Source organism: Lactuca virosa, chromosome 3, assembly GCF_052849685.1.
Source record: "Lactuca virosa cultivar CGN04683 chromosome 3, Lactuca_virosa_CGN04683_v6, whole genome shotgun sequence".
NCBI classification, from domain to species: Eukaryota; Viridiplantae; Streptophyta; class Magnoliopsida; order Asterales; family Asteraceae; genus Lactuca; species Lactuca virosa.
In genome coordinates this window covers 76,656,304-76,663,478 of record NC_136428.1, presented here as the reverse complement: position 1 = coordinate 76,663,478, position 7,175 = coordinate 76,656,304, and positions in this window count along the sequence as shown.

The window sequence follows — 7,175 nt, the reverse complement described above, 5'->3', positions numbered from 1 at the left end:
TTTTTTTAGGTTACATATCATTAATAAGTCAATCCAAAGAGGAGCTTATTAATTGACATGATTTATTGTCGATGTTTATTAAATTTTATGATTTATATGTTTATTAATGCAGATATTAATCGACCCAAAGGTAGGTTAATATTTGGCCGGATAAATACATGTTTGATGATAAATATGCGACAATTTTTTAGGTTACATGTCATTAATAAGTCAATCCAAAGATGAGCTTATTAATTGACATGACATATTGTCAATTCTTCTTATCAAAATTTATAGCTTATTTGTTTATATATGCGGATATTAGCCGACCCAAAGGTAGACTGATATTTGGACGAATAAACATATATGTGGTGATAAACATGTGACGATTTTTTGGTTCCATGTGATTTATAAGTCAATCCAAAGAGGGGCTTGTTAATTGACATGATTTATTGTCAATGTTTATCTATAAAACAAGGACATCTCTTGCAAATTAGTATTACTGTCCAAAGACTTGATATTAATGTTGTGTTGATACCTTATAAAATTGTCATAAATTGAATTTATTGATTACGGTTTATGGATTAATGAGCATAAAAAAATAGATTTGCTCATGTTTTAATTATGGTATTATATCTGCTAACATTGATCACATTTATGATTCATGTAATCAATGAGATTAAATTTAAGGAATGCATTGAGGGCATTATGTTAGTTCTCGAATGCATGGACATTGACCTTGCATTTTGGATAGAGCAACATTTTTTGAGGATGTTGAGTTTGGGGGAGAAACAAGGTTAAAACATTGTCTTTAAGGAGGAATCAATTTTGATTCCTATTATTGCTTTCGATAGTATGCAAATTATGGAAAAGTGATCGACAATGTTATTCAATCTCCTATTCAGAATACACAAACTCAACAACCTCAAATTTGGATATCCTATGCGTGGTACCACATTTTTCATCAATTTTTTTTATCTCTTTTGGTTTTTAGGTAAATACAATAGATGATTTTGTGTATCACAGATTAAGTGGGAGTAAATTTATCTTTTTGGTTTTGGCTAGATATCTATGCAACTCAAGTTTGGATCATAAGAAAGCAACCAAATGGATTTGAGATATCTATATATAACAAAAGTCTATATGCCCAACTATAGGAAATTCAGATGTTTTGGAGATCATTTTTATTAAGAATTTATTAGATGCCAAAATGGTTACTGATCCATATCAGGATACTTTTACATTTTAGCATGATAAACCATTTCATGGAATATACTTCGGTAGCTTCTTCCATAATGGCAGCATAATTTGTAGCATGGAATATGGTTGCGGAAATTTGTCACGAGGCTACACATTATTGGTATTGAAAGACCACTAAAGTTGTGATAATAAGTCAGCAATGTTATATTCCAACAACAGAAGTTCTATTAAGTCAAAGCATATTGACATCAAGTTTCCTTCTGTTAACACAATAATGCAAAATGGAAATATATATAGCACATATGAACAAACTCCATGAAAGTGGATCCGCTCATAAAGGGATTATCTCCCTAGGTCTTTCATGAGCATACTACACACGTTGGTGTGATATTTGGTTTCAGTGGGAGTTTTATGGTGCTTTATGTTTTGTTTAAGATCAATTATGTTTTTCTGTACAGAATTAAGAATTCAGTTAACTCCATTATTAGTTGCACTTATTTGAAGTTTGATCTCACTTCAATCTAAAGAGGAACTCGTTGGAAATCTATTTAGATTTTAAAACCACACATCATGTTTAATCTATGTCGTTAGTTATATATGTATATGTGACCATTGATAGGTTTAGTTACGTAAATTGTAACGAAGGCCGCTTTGATCCTATACTATTATGATTAGTGGACGAGATTGTTTAAGAGTACCAATGTTATAATAACATTCATTAAAGCGCTTATACAGTTATACGTACATTTATATATTCGTGGTCCAGTGGGAGATTGTTGGATAATTATGGGACCACTTCATAAATATGTACGATATATTATTAAATCCAGTTATTATGGTAAGAGTATAAATTGTTGATGGATCGATTTATAGAATATTTACTTACCTTGTGGGTTGAGTTCCCGGTTTGACGCAAGATCCTCAAGATCCCTTCCATCTCTCACTTTAGGGTATATCTCCATCTATATATACATGTGATGAGGAACAATCAAGACACACGAAAATACACTAAGAAATTCGTATGATTAATTGTTGGGGGATTTTAGAGGGAGTTCTTGAGATCAACTGGAAAACTCTTCCTAGTCTCTAGATCCGAAAATCTAAATGGAACAAGGTATGTTATCATTCTTTCATGTGTAAGTTTTCTTTTAATCAGATTCGAGATTAAAGATCTAAAATTATGCTTCCGCGTTTTATGTTTTGGTTATGAAACTTTCCAACATTATAAACTATGTAATATGTCTACAATTGATGCATGTTTTTGTATAAATAAGTTCCAAATAAAGTTTATTTATAAAAGTAAGAGATTTCTCGTTGTGTATGATTGTTATAGCAGCGAAGAGTGACGTCTTAAATTCAAGTATCAATATCATCTTTATTGTTCAAAAGATATAGTAATTTATATATTTCATATCGACCATGATACTCGTTGATAAAAATGTTAGTGGTAATGTTTAAACAAAACATTCTTTGTAACGAAAGATTTCACAAATTAACAAGTATGATAGAAACCCAATATTTTATTGAAAAAAAATATATAACTTAACGAATAAGTCCATGTCTATTTAAAAAGGTTTAAAACAAAACAAACCAAACCAATATGATTTAGTCGATATAAACACATTATCTTATGAAGAAACATCACTCAAAGTTACAAATGTCTCATTCAATATAACAACGCTTAATTATAAAAAAAATGATAAAACACACAATAAGATGCGACTGCATCGACAAATATTCAATATGAATATCAACTTTATTTAAAAATCAAGTCAATTTTTGAGTTTTACTCATCAAAATTTATAACCGAAACTTGTCACGAGTATTATAAAATAGATTATTAGTCTTTCGAATACAATAAAATTTGAAATGACATAATTTTAAAACAAGTCAACCTTCCCATAGCGTAGTCTTTTGTCATATGAATAACAAAAATATTAATAAAAACATCAATAAATGTCATGAAAGAAAAACAAAATTCATTTTTTTACACTTACACCGGTAGGTTTCACATTCAACAAATGAGAAACAAATTTCATAGTTTTTAGAGCAAGAACTATGATACTTAGTCTGTTGGTAATTTCAGTATTATCAACATATTTTAGTGTAATTATAATTACTATCGGGATAGGCTGAGTTCACTTTACTATCCGAGACTAGAGGTGCAGGGTGCATATTCAAAATGTTAAATGTGGACTTGGGTATACGGGGATCCGAGGGTAGGTCCCCTTGCGGGGTCCAAGGGACAGAGCCCCTATAATAAGAAAGGGTTCAAACATAGATTTCCCGCCAAAACCTATTGATGATGTAGGCAACGATTTTGTCCAATAACTACCCTCTTTTGGCTCCAATTTGGTGTAACCAATATTAATCACTTTTCTTCCTTATATAAATGAAAGGTAAATGTTCGTGGAAAAGGGTTGATAATTCCTATACTCAAATTTGATCATAAGCAATGCTATATCTCTCAAGAACACAAATCATCACAAGGTGTTCTATGTTTATGATTTTGGATTAGGTTGTAATCCAAATCAAATTTCTTGGATTATCCCACTTCCGAATCCATGTAACCCCAGGCTATAAGGGACGGATTACAGATTTCGGAAGTGATATAATCACGATCCAAGTGTTAATTGTTATTTCGAAATCCTTATATGTAACATAGTCTTGGTCTTCAGACCCGTACATACGAATTCTAATATCTTTATCCTTAGAAACAAGTATATGAGACTATTCATTCATGTATTTACAAATACGATTGCATGATTGTATTTATGTACATGATCTCCTTATTTGGTAGACACTTATATTATAATGTCTTATGAGAGTTACATCTGTTCATGTATATATCATCCTGATTCCATGGATATCTCAAAAGATTGGTATATTTCTTACACAAGATAATGTTGTCAAGTTAAAATATTATAAATGCATTATGTATAATTGTATATCACACATTAAAGTACCAATAATTAATCAATATCAATATACAATAACACAAACAACAATTTCCTGTATGAAAATATGAAAAGTGTTATGAATTATTATTTGGTGAATGATTACTAGATTCCCCATATTCTCACACCACTCTTCATAATTAGTGAGCATTATAACAAATATTATTATGAGTTTTATGAGTGTAGTTATGCACCATTATAATGAGCATTCATAACATACCTCACCTTTCATCTTCTTTTGTAAGTATAAATAGTGAGTAATATCTATTGTCAGTGTTGGTTGTTTTTACCATAAATAATGAAATAAAGTTCTTTACAATCTCATTTCCTACTTTGTTCTTTAACTTATCAAGAATAATAATATATACTTGATAAATGAAATTGGAAAGGAAAACGTACCTAAATATCTTAGACCAAGATCTTGGATTTTAGATAAAAATAGGTCTTAAGATGTATAGTGTTCCAAGATCTTGGTAACACTTGTCCATCTAGGATGGATAGCCAATAGGATGTAACGCCCCGTTTATTTAAATAAATTAATAAATGTAAGTCCCGCACTAATTTGTGAAGAATTTAGAAGTTGGAGGTTAAAAGTGTAAAATCCGGATTCAGGTTGCAAATAATTATGAAGACGGGGGGATGTTTGGTAAGTATTAGACCTAATATGAAAGGATTTATGAAAGCAGGGGCTAAAGAGTTAATTATGGACCTCATTTGAAAATAATTGTAGAGGGAGGGGCCACTTAGTAAAATATGGGACTTAATTTGTAAACGATTTACATGGATGGGGTTGAAATGGTAAAATATGGACTGAGTTCGAAAAGATCCTATGGGGAGGGACTAGACTTGTAATTATGCCAAAAGTTTTAAAGTGGACGGGGTTTATAACCCGCCACCTTCACCATAACCCTAACCCTAAGGAGTATGTATGCAACCGTCAACCCCTAAGTATCGGCCGCCACTTCTCCACCTTCTTCGACTTACAACACCACACCACCACCTCTGTTGAGGTCTCCAACCGTCGCCTCCTCGCCACCACTGAAGGATCATCGGACCAGCCGCCATGTTCGGTCGTCGGCGAAGACGAAGAAGGCACGACGAGATCGGGAAACGTGGTTCGTGGGTTCTTTTGTGGTTCATGGGTGGGTCGCACACTCTCTCTTCACGTCTCTTCTGTTGCTGCCCCAGCCTTCGCCGCCGCCGTCACGTTGTTGTCGCCTCCGGCTGTTGCTCGTCGCCGAGAATGATGGTTTCGGTTTCGTTCTGTGTTCGGTGTGGACTGCCGACTCACTTCTGTTCATGACGGGGCTGTGTGGGTTGATTCACGAATGGGAGTGTGTTTCAGATCGTGTTTGCGTGTGTATGCTCGACTGGGAATCAAGAGAACCGCCGCCACCACCTCACAGTGGCGGCTGTCACCACAATCCGTCACTGATGCCGCCATATGTGTATGTTGGTGCATTTGTGTTCATTGCTGCTACGAGAGGGTGTTGTGTGGATGTTTAGTTAGCCAGAAAAGCCACCACCACCACCGTGAGGTGGTGGCTGCCACCGTGTACCACCACCGGCTGCCACAAGGGTGGCTGTGTGTGTATGTTTATATTTGTGTGTGTGTGTTATTTAGTTGTACATTGTAAATGATGCCCAAAATAATAATGAAAATATCAAAACCACCACCGTAGGGTGGTGATCGCCGCCTCCTGCCGCCACCGGCCGCCGTGTCGGGTGGCGGTGCGCTTGCCTCATTGAGTTTGATTCGTTTGGGGTGCTTGAAACCCTAATGGGCCTTGTAAGCCATAACGGGCCCAATGAAGCCTAATGGGCTTAGTGAAAACCCTAATGGGTCTAATGTACCCTAATTGACCTAAGGAAAACCCTACAGGGCTTAAGGACCTAGCTATTGGGCCTATTGGGCTAATATGGGTTGGAAACCCTAATTAGGGTTTGGAAAACCCTAATGCAATGGAACCCTAATTTGGGGAATTAATCGGGACACGCGAGAATTATTTGATAACTTGAAATATTAAATAATAATCGTTGGCAAAAAATAATCTAAGCAATATTGGACTTAATGGATTAAGTCCTTAGTGGATTAAATCCCTAATGGGTTTAGTAGGAAAACTTAACCCTAATCGTCATTTTATGTGAAACCCTATTTTCACTTGGGCTTTATATTGGGCCTTCCTATTGGGCTTGGTAATTGGATTATAAATAGGCCATCGAAGAATAATCGTATGGACCAGAATATGTTTTTGGGCTTTAGGGTAAGGCCCATATGAGGGGTTGGGCCCAATTTGGAAAATTGGGTCATAGATGGACCATATGTTGGGCCTTGATTCCTAGTTTGACTTTGGGCCTATGGAGTGGGCCTTGGGCATGAATAAAGCCAAACAGGGGGGTAATGTAGTAATTACCCAAAGTATGTACTTATGGTTATGTAGTGGAACCCAATTATTAATTGGGTGATGTTTTGATGTTGACAGTTCGGGAGCCTGTCAATCAGCACTGGAGTTTTATCTGCGGGACTTCAGTAGTGCCAGGTGAGTCTTCTCACCATACCCATGGGTCTAAGGCACCAAGGCCGGCCCATTATGTGATTATGTTATATGTGTTGGTCATTATGTGATTTGATATGATACGTGATTTGTTATGATATGTGATTGTGTGTTTTTGCATGGAAGACCTCGGGGGGAGCCCGTGGCATTGGATATAAGACCATGTGGGGTAGCCCATGGCATTCCTAGGTAAAGACCATGTAGAGGAGCCCATGACATTGGATGTAAGACCATGTGGGGTAGCCCATGGCAGTCCTAGGTAAAGACTTCTTATAGGTTTTATGTATGCATGGCTTATGTGATATGTGTATAGCTTTAATTAGCTAATTTAATGATAATTGGTATACTTGATATGTAGAGGTGTGTGATATGTATGTATGCATGATATGCGTTAAAGATAGCCTTTGTGACTGATGGTAGAGACAGCCTTTATGGCTGATGGTAGAGACAACCTTTATGGCTGACGGTAGAGATTGCCTTGTGG